This window comes from Leucopleurus acutus, assembly GCF_964270905.1.
Source record: "Leucopleurus acutus genome assembly, chromosome: 14".
NCBI lineage: Eukaryota > Metazoa > Chordata > Mammalia > Artiodactyla > Delphinidae > Leucopleurus > Leucopleurus acutus.
Window position 1 is genome coordinate 36,593,175 of NC_139156.1, and position 16,390 is coordinate 36,609,564.

At 41.2% G+C, this 16,390-nt stretch overlaps 1 protein-coding gene across 3 annotated transcripts in view; it reads left to right on the top strand.

The window, feature by feature from the left end:
• The first annotated feature begins 6,017 nt into the window (after positions 1 to 6,017).
• Positions 6,018 to 16,390, top strand: part of SLC16A12 (solute carrier family 16 member 12) — an 89,092-nt gene continuing 78,719 nt past the window's right edge. For all 3 annotated transcript variants that reach the window (XM_082854676.1, XM_082854677.1, XM_082854678.1), the window contains exons 1-2: positions 6,018 to 6,334; positions 14,501 to 14,620. The gene's annotated coding sequence lies outside the window, so the exon portion shown is untranslated. The remainder of the gene's footprint in view (positions 6,335 to 14,500; positions 14,621 to 16,390) is intronic.

Below are 16,390 nucleotides of genomic sequence, written 5' to 3' on the forward strand. Positions count from 1 at the left end.
ATCCCGATACGGTTAACAGCTAATCTTTCAGCAGAAACTCTGCAAGCCAGAAGGGAGTGGCAGGACATATTTAAATGATGAAGGGGAAAAACCTACAACCAAGATTACTCTACTCAGGAAGGATCTCATTCAGATTCGACGGAGAAATTAAAACCTTTACAGACAAGCAGAAGCTAAGAGAATTCAGCACCACCAAACCAGCTTTGCAACAAATGCTAAAGGAACTTCTCTAGGCAGGAAACACAACAGAAAGAAAAGGACTACAATAACAAACCCAAAACAATTAAGAAAATGGTAATAGGAACATAAATATCCATAACTACCTTAAATGTAAATGGATTAAATGTTTCAACCAAAAGACATAGACTGGCTGAATGGATACAAAACCAAGACTCATATATTTGCTGTCTACAAGAGACCCACTTCAGACGTAGGGACACATACAGACTGAAAGTGAGGGGATGGAAAAAGATAATCCATGTAAATGGAAATCAAAAGGAAGCTTCAGTAGCAATTCTCTTATCAGAAAAAATAGACTTTAAAATAAAGACTATTACAAGAGACAAAGAAGGACACTACATAGTGATCAAGGGGTCGATCCAAGAAGAAGATATAACAATTGTAAGTATTTATGCACCCAAGATAGGAGCACCTCAATACATAAGGCAAATTCTAACAACCATAAAAGGGGAAATCGATGGTAACACAATCATAGTAGGGGACTTTAACACCCCACTTTCACCAATGGACAGATCATCCAAAATGAAAATAAATAAGAAAACACAAGCTTTAAATGATACATTAAACAAGATGGACTTAATTGATATTTATAGGACATTCCATCCAAAAACAACAGAATACACTTTCTTCTCAACTGCTCATGGGACATTCTCCAGGATAGATCAGATCTTGGGTCAAAATCAAGCCTTGGTAAATTTAAGAAAAGTGAAATCATATCAAGTATCTTTTCCAACCACAATGCTATGAGACTAGATATCAATTACAGGAAAAAATCTGTAAAAAATTCAAACACATGGAGGTTAAACAATACACTACTTAATAACCAAGAGATCACTGAAGAAATCAAAGAGGAAATCAAAAAATACCTAGAAACAAATGACAATGAAAACATGATGACCCAAAACCCATGGGATGCAACGAAAGCAGTTCTAAGAGGGAAATTTATAGCCATACAATCCTAACTCAAGAAACAAGAAACATCTCAAATAAACAACCTAACCTACACCTAAAGCAATTAGAGGAATAAGAACAAAAACCCCCAAAGTTAGCAGAAGGAAAGAAATCATAAAGATCAGATCAGCAATAAATGAAAAAGAAATGAAGGAAACAACAGCAAAGATCAATAAAACTAAAAGCGGGTTCTTTGAAAAGATAAACAAAATTGATAAACCTTTAGCCAGACTGATCAAGAAAAAAAGCGAAAAGACTCAAATCAATAGAATTAGAAATGAAAAAGGAGAAGTAACGACTGACACTGCAGAAATACAAAGGATCATGAGTGATTACTACAAGCAACTCTATGCCAATAAAATGGACACCCTGGAAGAAATGGACAAATTCTTAGAAAAGCACAACCTTCCGAGACTGAGCCAGGAAGAAATAGAAAATATAAACAGACCAATCACAAGCCCTGAAATTGAGACTGTGATTAAAAATCTTCCAACAAACAAAAGACCACATGGCTTCACAGACGAATTCTATCAAACATTTAGAGAAGAGCTAACACCTATCCTTCTCTAACTCTTTCAAAATATAATAGAGGGAGGAACATTCCCAAACTCATTCTTTGAGGCCACCGTCACCTTGATACCAAAATCAGACAAAGATGTTAGAAAGAAAGAAAACTACAGGCCAATATCACTGATGAACATAGATGCAAAAATCCTCAACAAAATACTAGCAAACAGAATCCAACAGCACATTAAAAGGATCATACACCATGATGAAATGGGGTTTATTCCAGGAATGCAAGGATTCTTCAATATATGCAAATCAATCAATATGATAAACCATATTAAGAAATTGAAGGAGAAAACCATATGATCATCTTAATAGATGCAGAAAAAGTTTTTGACAAAATTCAACATCCATTTATGATAAAAACCCTCCACAAAGTAGGCATAGAGGGAACTTACATCAACATAATAAAGCCCATCTATGACACACCCACAGCCAACATGATTCTCACTGGTGAAAAACTGAAACCATTTCCTCTAAGATCAGGAATGTGACAAGGTTGCTGTCTTCTTCACTCTCACCACTATTATTCGACATAGTTTTGGAAGTTTTTGCCACAGCAATCAGAGAAGAAAAAGAAATAAAAGGAATCCAAATCAGAAAAGAAGAAATAAAGCTGTCACTGTTTGCAGATGACAAGATACTATACATAGAGAATCCTAAAGATGCTACCAGAAAACTACTAGAGCTAATCAATGAATTTGGTAAAGTAGTAGGATACAAAATTAATGCACAGAAATCTCTTGCATTTCTATACACTAATGATGAAAAATATGAAAGACAAATTAAGGAAACACTCCCATTTACCATTGCAACAAAAAGAATAAAATACCTAGCAATAAATCTACCTAAGGAGACAAAAGACCTGTATGCAGAAAACTATAAGACACTGATGAAAGAAATTAAAGATGATACAAACAGATGGAGAGATATACCATGTTCTTGGATTGGAACAATCAACATTGTGAAAATGACTACACTACCCAAAGCAATGTACAGATTCAATGCAATCCCTATCAAACTACCACTGGCTTTTTTTTTTTTTTTTTTGTGGTACTTGGGCCTCTCACTGTTGTGGCCTCTCCCATTGTGGAGCACAGGCTCCGGACGTGCAGGCTCAGTGGCCATGGCTCACGGGTCTAGCCGCTCCACGGCATGTGGGATCTTCCTGGACTGGGGCACAAACCCGTGTCCCCTGTGTTGGCAGGTGGACTCTCAACCACTGCACCACCAGGGAAGCCCACCACTGGCATTTTTCACAGAAGTAGAACAAAAAATTTCACAATTTGTATGGAAACACAAAAGACCCCGAATACCCAAAGCAATACTGAGAAAGAAAAACTGAGCTGGGGGAATCAGGCTTCCAGACTTCAGAGTATACTACAAAGCTATGGTAATCAAGACAGTATGGTACTGGCACAAAAACAGAAATATAGATCAATGGAACAAGATAGAAAGCCCAGAGGTAAACCCACGCACATATGGTCACCTTATTTTTGATAAAGGAGGCAAGAATATACAATGGAGAAAAGACAGCCTCTTCAATAAGTGGTGCTGGGAAAACTGGACAGCTACATGTAAAAGAATGAAATTAGAACACTCCCTAACACCATACACAAAAATAAACTCAAAATGGATTAAAGACCTAAATGTAAAGCCAGACACGATAAAACTCTTAGAGGAAACATAGGCAGAATGCTCTATGACATAAATCACATCAAGATCCTTTTTGACCCACCTCCTAGAGAAATGGAAATAAAAATAAACAAATGGGACCTAATGAAACTTAAAAGCTTTTGCACAGCAAAGGAAACCATAAACAAGACAAGAAGACAACCCTCAGAATGGGAGAAAATATTTGCAAATGAAGCAACTGACAAAGGATTAATCTCCAAAATTTACAAGCAGCTCATGCAGCTCAATATCAAAAAAACAAACAACCCAATCCAAAAATGGGCAGAAGATCTAAACAGGCATTTCTTCAAAGAAGACATACAGATTACCAACCATCACATGAAATGATGCTCAACATCACTAATCATTAGAGAACTGCAAATCAAAACTACAATGAGGTATCACCTCACACCAGTCAGAATGGCCATCATCAAAAATTCTACAAACAATAAATGCTGGAGAGGGTGTGGAGAAAAGGGAACCCTCTGGCACTGTTGGTGGGAATGTAAATTGATACAGCTACTATGGAGAACAGTATGGAGGTTCCTTAAAAAACTAAAAATAGAATTACCATATGACCCAGCAATCCCACTACTGGGCATATTCCCTGAGAAAACCATAATTCAAAAATTGTCATCTACCATAATGTTCATTGCAGCTCTATTTACAATAGCCAGGACATGGAAGCAATGTAAGTGTCCATCAACAGATGGATGGATAAAGAAGATGTGGCACATATATACAATGGAATATTACTCAGCCATAAAAAGAAACGAAATTGAGTCATTTGTAGTGAGGTGGATGGGCCTAGAGACTGTCATACAGAGTGAAGTAAGTCAGAAAGAGAAAAACAAATACTGTATGCTAACACATATATATGGAATCTAAAAAAAAAAAAGGATATGAAGAACCTAGGGGCAGGACAGGAATAAACATGCAGACATAGAGAATGGACTTGAGGACACAGGGAGTGGGAAGGGTAAGCTGGGACGAAGTAGAGATTGGCATGGACATATATACACTACCAAATGTAGAACAGATAGCTAACGGGAAGCAGACACATAGCACAGGGAGATCAGCTCTGTGCTTTGTGACCACCTAGAGGGGTGGGATAGGGAGGGTGGGAGGGAGATGCAAGAGGGAGGAGATATGGGGATGTATGTATATGTATAGCTGATTCACTTTGTCATGAAGCAGGGACTAACACACCATTGTAAAGCAATTATACTCCAATAAAGATGTAAAAGAAAAAAAAAGAAGAAAAAAGAAATAACTGGTTGTCCTACATTAAGGTGGAAATTGGGTCTTCTTGACCACCCAAAGCAATGTTTAACTAAGAGAAGTATTTTTCTGAACTGCAAAAGTATTCAAGTCTTTAACCTAAAGACCTTCACAGATGAAAGCTCAGGACTTACAGCTGCTTCAACATTTTAAGTACATTTTCAATGCTAATGAATTCTTTTACAATTCGTATTTGCTAATTCTTCTGTGTGTTTTAGAGGTAGCTTCACTAATCATTACTTAGATGTAACCCAGAGCTTTCTGCAGGTGAAAAGAGGAGCTCAATCCAGATTTTGTAGTTAAAGAGCAGGAAACTGGGGAGGGGGTAAAGAGACAAAATAGCGGGAGGGTAAAATGAGGAAGGTCTTTAGGAGTCTATTTATAAAATACCCTAAGGTATTGTGTGGCCACCGAGCCATAACTTTCTAGTCCCCTTCTCAAATTTTCTAAAAAGCCTTACTCACTTTGAAACTTTGAAGTACAACCGACTAAATCACCTAGGGATTCTCGTTAAACGGCTCTGGGGTTGGGCCTGAGATTTTGCATCTCTAGCAACGTCCCAGATGACGATGCTGTTGAGTAGCAAGGATGTAGAACCCAAGAAATTGGAATCAGACCTAGTCAGTTCGGAGACTTTGCTTCTGACGGGGAGCATAATTTACAGGAAGGTCCCTCGGGCAGCTCCTTAGGCCAGTGAGACAGCCGACTTTAGGGCGACGTTTGGAGAGTCGGGCGAACCTTAGCACAAGGAGCAGCCGTAACTTTTACTGGGCGTGTGTTACGTACGTACCGGACTGCTGTGCCTCATTCATTTTGTCCTCTTCAGCAAGCACAGGAAGTGGACACTATTATTATCGTCGTTTTATATGTGAAGAAAGGCTCGGAGATTTAAGTAACTTGGCTAAGGTCATGAGGTTTTCAGGAGAGTTGAATCTAGGTCCATCTAACAATAAGAAACAGTGTTTTAAACACTTTGGGGCCTCAGTTCCCTGTGCTGTGAAGTGGGATGGGTTGTGTGGCAGAGTCCAGATCCCTGCCGGATACACCCAAGAGAGTCCTTGGATTCCTTTTCCACAGCTTGCTCTTTGAGCCTGCAGGGGAAAGTTCTTTCTGAGAACACCCGGCCCCCTCTGCTTGCCTAGGTCAGGGGCACGCACTGCAGTTGCCGGGGAGGGTCGGGCCGTCCCAGAGCGAGCTGGCTCGGGTCACTGAGGGCTGATCCATTACATAACCGCGAGGCGGCCCTCCTCCCGCGCGCCCCTCACCCCTCGCCAAGCCGCGGCTCGTAGAGCGGATCTCAGGGATAAATCCCATTCACCCGCCGGCCAGAGAGTGCACGGCAGAGCTCGGGACGCTGAACTTGCTGGTGCATTTCAGAGGCCGAGCGCGGGGATTTTCCCCGCCACGCTCTCCGCCTCCCGCGCTGCTCGCGCTGCCCGCGGGGTACCCGCCCCCGCACCGCCGGCGCCCCCGCCCAGTCCGCTCCCCGCGCCTCGGACGCGCTGACCGCGGCGCCTGGGGCCCCGGAAGGGGCCACCGCGCGGGGACGCGGCACGGTGGGCGCGCCCCGGGGGTATGTCCTCGCGCGCGCGGCCGTCCGGGCTGCAGAGGACCACGCGAGGTGAGCACGCAGCGGGGCCCGGCGGGGGCAGGCGGAGAGGGGGGGTCTGGGCGGGCTGCGGAGGGCTGGAGGCTGGCCCGCCGGGCTGCCGGGGCGCAGTCTCCCGCCGGTCGCTCTGGCGCCGGGATACCGAGCGCTCGGGCCCGGGAACCACCTGGCTCACCTTCTGTCCTATCTCCCGCTCGGCCTTGCTGAGGACGCGGTGGCTCAGGTGACCCGGGCATCCTTCGCGGCGCGGCGGCGGGCTCTAGGGCTGGGCTGGGCGGAGGTGGCGGAGGGCTCTCCCTTGGCTCCCCGCCGCCCCAGCGCCTGGTGAGACGCGCGCGGGGAGCCCGCCACCGTAACCCGGTCCCTCGGAGCGCCCGTTGGTTTAGAGGAGGGACACGTGCCCACTTGCCCCGACGGTGCTGGGCAGGCGCTCGGGCAGTTTCTGGGCAGGTGGCTGGAAAGGGAGCGGCTTTGATCCCTATCCTGTGTGTTTTCCAAATGCAGACTTCTCGTGCAAGAGAGACCGCCTGTCTTCTGGATTCTGTTTCCAGTGTATCTTATTTATTTCTTTATTTTGAATCCCTCCTCACCCTCAGGTAATAGTACTCACAACCTTCAATTGACTTAATTTCTTAGTTGCTTCTTGTCCTCACAGAAAATCAGTGATACCTGTAGTGCAGATTCAGGGGAAGGTGTTTGAAGCAAAATTTAAAAGCACGATTCCAGTAAGTCCTGGGGCTCTTTGGTTAGCCTTCGGCTTTCACAACTCAGCATTCTGAATCTCTTGTAACTTTTTTTTTCTTGTTTTTTTAGTGTTGAGTTGGATGGGATCTGCCAGGGCACTGGTTCAACCCTTACATTCTTTTTTTTTTTAACATCTTTATTGGAGTATAATTGCTTTACAATGGTGTGTTAGTTCCTGCTGTATAACAAGGTGAATCACAACCAGGACCACTGCCCTGGGGTCAGGCTCACCACGGGTGTCCCTTGATCACTAGGCCACCTTCTTTAGCTCAAACCTCAGGTGCTAGGCTTGCCCACCTGATCTCACGGGCCTGGCTTGTCTCGTCACTTCCTACCTCACATATTTCCAGGCCTGACATCCATGACCCCCACTTCCAGAAAACACACGCACACACACACACATAGTCTTCTATTTATGTCTTTTATGCTCTTGTACGAAATAAATCTTCTCTGCATTTTGGGAAAAAAAAGAAAAAAAGCAAATCAGCTATACATATACATACATCCCCATATCTCCTCTCTCTTGTCTCCCTACCCAACGCCTCTAGGTGGACACAAAGCACGGAGCTGATCTCCCTGTGCTATGTGGCTGCTACCCACTAGCTATCTATTTTACCCTTGGTAGTGTATATATGTCCACGCCACTCTCTCATACTTTGTCCCAGCTTACCCTTCCCACTCCCTGTGTCCTCAAGTCCATTCTCTATGTCTGCATCTTTATTCTTGTCCTGCCCCTATGTTCTTCAGGACCATTTTTTTTTTTTAGATTCCATATATATGTGTTAGCATACGGTATTTGTTTTTCTCTTTCTGACTTACTTCACTCTGTATGACAGTCTCTAGGTCCGTCCACCTCACTACAAATAACTCAATTTTGTTTCTTTTTATGGCTGAGTAATATTCCATTGTATATAAGTGCCACATCTTCTTTATCCATTCATCTGTCAATGGACACCTAGGTTGCTTCCATGTCCTGGCTATTGTAAATAGTGCTGCAATGAACATTGTGGTACATGACTCTTTTTGAATTACGGTTTTCTCAGGGTATATGCCCAGTAGTGCAATCCTTCCATTCTTGAAGGGACTCTAATTAGTTTATCTTACCTTTTCTTTGCTGAGAGCTGGGCACTCTGGTGGCCCAGTCAGATTAACCCTGGAGGAAAGTCTTCAGATCCTCCAAATTTAGAAACACACTATGTCCAAGGGTATCGGAGATCACTAGCTTTTTTTTTTGGCCGTGTTGGGTCTTCATTGCTGGCTGGCGTGAGCGGGGGCTACTCTTTGCAGTGTGTGGGCTTCTTGCAGTGGCTTCTCTTGTTGCGGAGCATGGGCTCTAGGTGCTTGGTCTTCAGTAGTTGTGGCACACAGGCTCAGTAGTTGTGGTGCATGGGCTTTGTTGCTCTGCAGCATGTGGGATCTTACTGGACCAGGGCTTGAACCCATGTCCCCTGCATTGGCAGGTAGATTCTTAACCACTATGCCACCAGGGAAGTCCCCCGAGATCACTAGCTTTTAAAATCAACTGCCCCTGCATAGTTTGCTCCCCTCTCCCCGTATAAATGTCATGTCAAACTAAGCCAATGGTGTCTGACCCTCCCAGGGAGTAGTAATTAAGTGACTGGATTTGGTCACTTATAATCACAGGATCTTAGAAATTGTACAGGTTTTTAGAGGTCGTCTTGTCAAACTCTTCACCTTACAGCCTGGGAAGCTCAGTTTCCTGTTAGCAAGGATTGGTTAAGCTCTTTGGTGACGGAGCCAACACCAGAATCCAGGCCCTCTGCTTCCAACGCCATTCAATTTTCAAAGCATATTGCTTCCAGGCATTTTGAGCAAAAATGATGACTAGAATCACCTAATCATGTCATTTTCCTGTTCTTATTATTTATTTATTTATTTAAACTGGTGGGATTCTGAAATAGATGAGAGGTTGATTTAGTCAAACCACCTTTGTAGTATAATTTTAAAAAATACAAACCCTTAATTTTTTTTTTTTTGTGGCCACAAAAAAAAGGCCACGTGGGCCTCTCACTGTTGTGGCCTCTCCCGTTGCGGAGCACAGGCTCCAGATGCGCAGGCTCAGCGGCCACAGCTCATGGGCCCAGCCGCTCTGCGGCATGTGGGATCTTCCCGGACCGGGGCACGAACCCGTGTCCCCTGCATCGGCAGGCAGACTCTCAACCACTGCGCCACCAGGGAAGCCCCCAAACCCTTAATTTTAAATAACACATTCTTAAATACATGTCTTTAAATAATAATACAAAGATGAATATGCAGATACATCGCAGATGAACTTCCAGGAGAAGAAAAGTAATCAAAATCAAAACATATGGATGAAATTTACCCTCATCTCTCTTTGAAGTCTTTTCTGATTCTTACCTCCCTGTGGTGGTGATTGGTTAGAGTTAAAAGTGTGATTTGTGACTTTGGAGCCGGCTTGAGAAAAGTGGCTTATATGAGGACAATTTGTGTGTTATGATTAACACCATAACCTATCACAGAGCTGAGAAAGGAATTTTAAACAGACTTATTTATTAGCATTTTAGCATTACATCGCACATTTTTTATGTCTTTCAGTTTACTTTCATTTAATAGGTATTTATTGAGTGCCTACTATGTGCCCAGTGCTGTTCTGGGCACTTGAGGTATGTCAGTGAACGAAACAGAGAACTTTGATCCTGTGGACCTCAAGTTACAATTAATTCATTAGAATTCCAGGATTTTGTTTGGCAGATAGGAGAGAATTTCAGTTTTGCCTAAAGTAGGGAAATGGATGTAAATATTCCAAATTATCTTCCTTCCAATACTGTGATTCTGCTGATTTTATAATCAGTGAAAAACAAAAATAAATTCAGTTAAAGTGACTTTAACTTTTATGAACTGACATACGTAAACTCTATGTGAATAGAAATTCCCACACTTGGTTATTGTATGCATATTCATTCGGAGTCCCTGAAATTACACTTCCTTTAATGCAAGGACATCATTGTGGTGACATTGAACTTAATGAAGCATGCGAGGATTAGTTTTCTCAGTCGTGTTGGTGCCCCTGTGTCAGTGTTGCAGACTGTAATTGTATTAGTTTTAAGATGTAGCTTCTTATTTATTTATGAAGATGGTGTTCTGCTTTTATTTTGTCTCACTTTGCGTTTTGTCCCCTGCTCCATATTAATAGGAGACACAGTGTGCTGACTTATTGGTAAATCCGTTACCACAGAGGTTTTTCTTTTTAATCAGACATCGCCGTTTTAAGCATTTTCTAATTTTCTCAATTGCCTTTTCTTCAGAACGGCATGGTTTGCAAGCTCAGGCATGTTTATTGTTTTTAACAAAGGCTTATCAAAATGAGCTTGGCAGTTTTTCAGTCGTATACGGCCAAAAAAAAGTATTCAGTGCCGCTTTGAGGGTTGTTTATGCATTCCTTACCTAACCCATGGCTTTGCTTTTAAAAATCGCCAATTTGGAAGCTATGTTCTTATGAGTAGTTTCTAGGATATCTAAAAACCCATTCAAGTGGTATAATAATTTAATTGACAAAAACCAAATCCACACTTGAAGACAATGGGATGTTTTGAGTACAAAGATTTTTCTCTCTGTTTTTAATTTGTTCTACATCAGAGGACATCAGGAAGTGTCATTATCTAACAATGTCCTATTTGAAAGTGATCTCTGTTAGACACGTGGAGGAGAGTCATGATTTCTGATAGCTGCTAGGCACCCAGAGGAGTTGATTTTCTTCCTTTGCCTACCACTCTGCCCCATCGGATTCTCATCCCCCTTCCTTACTGCACATTGAAGAAAGAGGTGCATTGCTCTATAGCCAGGTAGGAAGTTACGTACCTTTACTTAATTATTTAATCAATGTGCTCATTCATTATTTACTTAATAAATATTTCTTGAACTTCTTATTACAGGTTTGTGCGAAGATTGTGTCCCGTGCCCCTCTTTTCCTGTGCTGGTGGCTGTAGGAGATATAAAAACACAAGCAGCCTACAGCCTCATATGGAAGAAAATACATTGTGTAACTAGCTATGTAATACCAGTTATAAGCACTGTAAGAGATAGATAAGTATGTTGGAAATTGAAGGAGAGAGAGCATGTAGGCACTCTGGGGAGCCAAGGCTTAGGGAAGAATTTATAGAGCAGGACACCTTTGAGCTGATTCTCGAAAGATGAGTAGGATGGTAAAGCTTTTATAAAGGCAGGAGGGTATACCTATCTTTATGGGAACACATCCTTGCCTCTTTTGAAGAAGTAGACATATGGAAGACTTCCTTTTGGGGACAGTTGAGGTTGTGTTGGGTTGTCTAATAGACACATCGCCTCTACACCCTCTGCATGCATACCGCTCCGTCCTAGGTAATGGAGTATCCACCAACACTAAAACAGCTCATGGGCTTAACCGGTGCTCTCCTTTCCCTCTGAAACGCGAACCCGTTGTTGCCCAGAGCTCAGAGACCACTGTGGCAAGTAACTGTCATCATAATAAAGGGGTGTACTTTGCTTTTATCAGCTCAGGTGCACGCTTACCGTGGTGTTTGGTCACAGTCTTGTTTATTTTATTAATACTTGCTCTTGTAATTTTGCAATTTAATTAAATATTACATAAACTGATATAATGGGAGTGCCAAAAAGGAATGCTATTTCTATGAAAACAAAGTTGCTTGCCATATAGACTCATAAAAATAAGCCATATTAAAAAACAATGTCAACAGCTACAACCTGGATGAACCATGAACACATGTTAAGTGAAAGAAACCAGACACAAAAACCACACACTGTGATTCCATTTATATGAAATATCCACAATAGGCAAACACAGAGACAAAACGTAGATTTGTGGTTGCCAGGGTATGGGGTGGGGGAATTGAGAGGGAATGGCAGTAGGTACAGCGTTTCTTTTTGAGGTGATGGCTGGGTTCTGGAATTAGACAGTAGTCTTGGTTTTACAACATTGTGACGGTACTAAAAACCACTGAATTATATACTTTAAAAGGCTAAATTTTAAAAAAATCAACAAACGACTGCTCCCCAGGTATGGAATACAGAGCTATCAAAGATTGGAAACTATAGTAAAAAAATCTACGGAGATTTTGCCCTCAGGTTTTTTCACAAGTGCCTTTAAGGTACCAGTGCATTTAAGAAATGGAAGGAGGAAATCTGGGGGAGGTTTAACCAACAAAGGCAACACAGAACTGCAGTCATGACCTGGCACCCAAAGACTAGTGAATGATTTTACTTTTATTTATGTGACTAAGATTGAAATAAAATGTTTGAAACATGATGTATCAACTTTTTGACTCTCTGCTTTTACTGACTTTGATGGCTTCAGTTAAGAGAGCTTTTAATGTTTCAACTTCTTAGGGTACCCTAGCAGATCTTGAAAATAGCTCATTTCTCCGGCTCTGGAGAGAAATTCCATGTTTATGAGCCTCTCTTATGGATGTAATGTTAGTCCCTTTTGATTATAGAGGAGGCCGGAACCTAGTTTTCAGTCTTCTAACTCACCATAAAAATCACAACCCATTTTTCCCCAAACTGTCTTATGGCTCCCTGGTTCATATATGTAAACAAAGTAGCCACATAAAATCTTAACTCTACCAATATGTCGTCACTTGTAGACTTTATAAATTTAAAAATATTTCTGAGCACATTTCACCATTTTCTGGTTTACTTAACATATTACAGATGAAGGCCACAATTACCTATTTTGTAATTCTACTTTTTTTTGATGAAATACTTTCCATGGAAGTAAGGTCATATTTATCTACCAAAACCAGTTGTATTTCTTGAAATAGCAATTTCAGTTCTCTAAACCTGTATCAAAACAACGACATTCACAGCCCATGAAGGAACGACCAAAAAAAGAAAAAACCCCACACTCACAACAAAGTTAGATCTGCTTTAAAGGAGAAGGGAATGCAGCCTCTTCGGTCAGATACGGGTCAACCAGACAACTAGCGGAAAGCAGCCTTACCCATCATTATTAACTAGTCATGAGCCGGGGGAGCCCAGCTCACAGGCGTCACTGCTACCAAAAAGAATGGTTTGTTCGTGTTGGTGTTTGACAACTGAGTTGATCAGTTGATGCAAGACTATATCAATGGCTCTCAAGCCTGGTGACACATTAGAATAAGCTGGGGAAGGAAAAGAAACTATTGGTGCCAAAAGCCACCCTCAGAAATTCTGATTCAGTAGCTCTGGGACAGATCCGGGGCATCAGGAATTTTTAAAGCTCCCCTGGTGAATCTCATGTGCAGCCAGGGTTGAGAGCCACCAATCTATATAATACTTAATCATGTTATGCTTTTTCAGAATAAATGTCATTGAAACAAATCGCTGTTATAGTGTCTTTTTATGATGAAAAAATTAAACATGATATTGGATTTTTGTAATTTCTCTATACAGTGTCCACTAAGTAAATGGGAAGATTTTCTAACGGTTAAGTGAATTTCCACTGATTTTTCCCCCCGTGAGATTCACTGAGCTTATGTGTGTACAGTGTCAAAGTAACCAAAGCAACCAAATTTGGTATCATGACAGTCAACCAACCCATCGGTTGCCCACCTTGTTGCATGTTTTTGGTGATTGTGGTGTCATACAGGTCTGTTACTCGAGGACAGTAAGTTGGGGTTTTCCTGTACAACAATGTGTTTCCTCTATAATAACTTACAGATATGTCCTTATTTATTATGTGTTTCCTTAAGTTGACTGACTTGTTAATCCTAATGCTCAAATTTGCCTCTTAAATCCTTAATTAAAAGGATACTTTTCCTTTTAATTGTACCAAATTGATTTCGAAAATATAGGAGTTTAGATAAGAAAGCTAGTATAAGAAAGATAGCAATTGAAACTTGGCCTTGTGTGACTTAAACAAAATATGACTAATTTTAGGGTTTTCCTTGTCATTGGGATTTACTGTCTTTGAGAAAATGTGGTGAAGTGGTTGACATAGGGCCTGAAAAAGACTGATCTAGCTCTCGCTACTCAGAACCAACTTTATTTTTAGTGACATTTGTTCTTTTATTTATTTATGTATTCATTTATTTATTATTGAAGTATAGTTAATTTACAATGTTGTGTTGTTGAATCAGCAAAGTGATTCAGTTATATATATATATATATATGTATATATATACATACATACACACACACACACACACACACACACACACACACACACACACACATTCTTTTTCAGATTCTTTTCCCTTATAGGTTATTACAAAATAGTGAGTATAGTTCCCTGTGCTGTACTGTAGGTCCTTGTTGGTTATCTCTTTTATATATAGTGTGCATCTGTTAATACTCATGGAAATTCTCATGCCTGGTTACCAGTTAGCTTTCCCAAACTGTGCTTACGCTGTTAATTTTTGTATTGAAAATAGCACCTTCATGGATCTTGACCAGTAGTTTTTGAACTATGTTTTGCAGATTTCTGAGAGTTTCAAGGAGCCTCGGGGGCTGTTCCAGGGCATGGGGACAATGTGGGCAGGAAGAGTCCAGCGTCCAGCTTAGGGTTCCTTTCGGTGGTTTTTTCTGCAACCCGAGCAGGTGGGCTATTCTTGATTTCACATTTTGGGTTTCCAAGTAAGATTTTATTTGAACAAAGGATTTCTTGGCAAAAACAAGTTTGTAAATACCTAGGTCACATGTTTCTAAGTTTCTGCTTTTCCTTCCCTGCCAAATTTGGTTTATGTGGTTCTGGTCACTCCTAATTATTTCTAGCTGCTACTGTGCATCTGTGTTGAAAAAAGCATGGGAAGACTTGGGGTCTTATTAACTTTATATCCTTCATGCTTGTGGGGAGAGAGAGCCAAATGAGCAGTTAGATATTCTGGGCAAGAAATATAGATTGGGAGTCATCAGCATAGAGACTCAGTTTAAGTTGTGTGTGTGTGTGTGTGTGTGTGTGTAAGTGTAATTACCCATGGGGAGTGTTTATAGAGAGTGTAACAGGTCAGAGATAAAATGCCGAGGAGTAGCTGTGCTAGGTCAGGTACACTCTTCTGTACTCACGTTAACCCAATACACATTGGTCAGTGATGTTTCCTTTTTCTATTTTAATTTGCTGTTTCCCCACATATGCTTGTGCATAACTGTTGGAAGAGTTGGAACACGAGTGTATGTGTGGGTGGGGGAGGTAGCCTGGTAGGGTCAGAGCACAGGCTGTGGGAACCAGCCAAGGAAGTTCTCCCACTCTTCAAAAATCCTATATCCTGCTCAGAACTATAGGGCTTCTTCCATACGCGTGTTGAGGTGCAGAATGAGAAGATAAACCTGAGTGGTTAGCTAGTGGATTTGGCAGTGTAGACAGCCATTGTGGTATTTTTGGCATAAAATGATTTAAGAAGTATTGTGGTTTCTTGACTTTTAAAAGCCAGATATCTCCCCCATGTCTTTGTTCTCTCTTTTGTAATCAGAGCAGTGACTGCCAGGTTCTGGTTGTAATCCCAATGAACCCAGGGGTAAGGTCCATTCCACCTGGGTCCAAGCTTCATTTCGTTTCAGTGACACAGACCCTGCCCTCCATGCTTGCTAGCTGTTTGGCAACTTCAGTTACAAGGCTCACCAGGCAACAGTGATGACTTAATTAAAAAATTCATAAACATTCTTAGAAAAAGTCAAAGTACGTGGGTAAAGAATAAATAAATGGATATAAATAAGATACTGTCAAAAATATTTTACTTAATAGTAAGGGTGTTCCAATGATAAAGGGACTGGTCATTGTATCAAAAATTAAGCCCCACACATTTTCCTCTTCTTTTTACTTCTTTTTAAAATTTTTTCTTGAAATATAGTTGATTTACAATTTTGTATTAGTTTCAGATGTACAGCAAAGTGATTCAGTTATACATATTCATATAAATGTATATATTTTTTTACATTATCTTCTACTATGGGTTATTCCTTTTTACTTCTTTAGGTTGACTTCTTTGATTATCTTCCACATTCAAATAAAATAAAATATAGCCAACCATATATTCTAATTTTTTAAAAAGTATTTATTTGGCTGCACCAGATCTTAGTTGTGGCACATGGGATCTTCGTTGCAGCATGCGAGATCTTTAGTTGTGGCATGAGGGATCTTTAGTTGCGGCATGTGGGATCTAGTTCCCTGACCACGGATCGAACCCAGGCCCCCTGCATTGGGAGCACAGAGTCTTAACCACTAGACCACCAGGGAAGTCCCAAATATTCTAATTTTATTAGAAATGAAGGTCTAACTAAAATTTCAAATGACATTGAGTCATTTGATCCCCCAAATTGACATCTCAGAAGTGTCCTGGAACATTCTGCTTTCTTTATAAATTCTCGCATAAT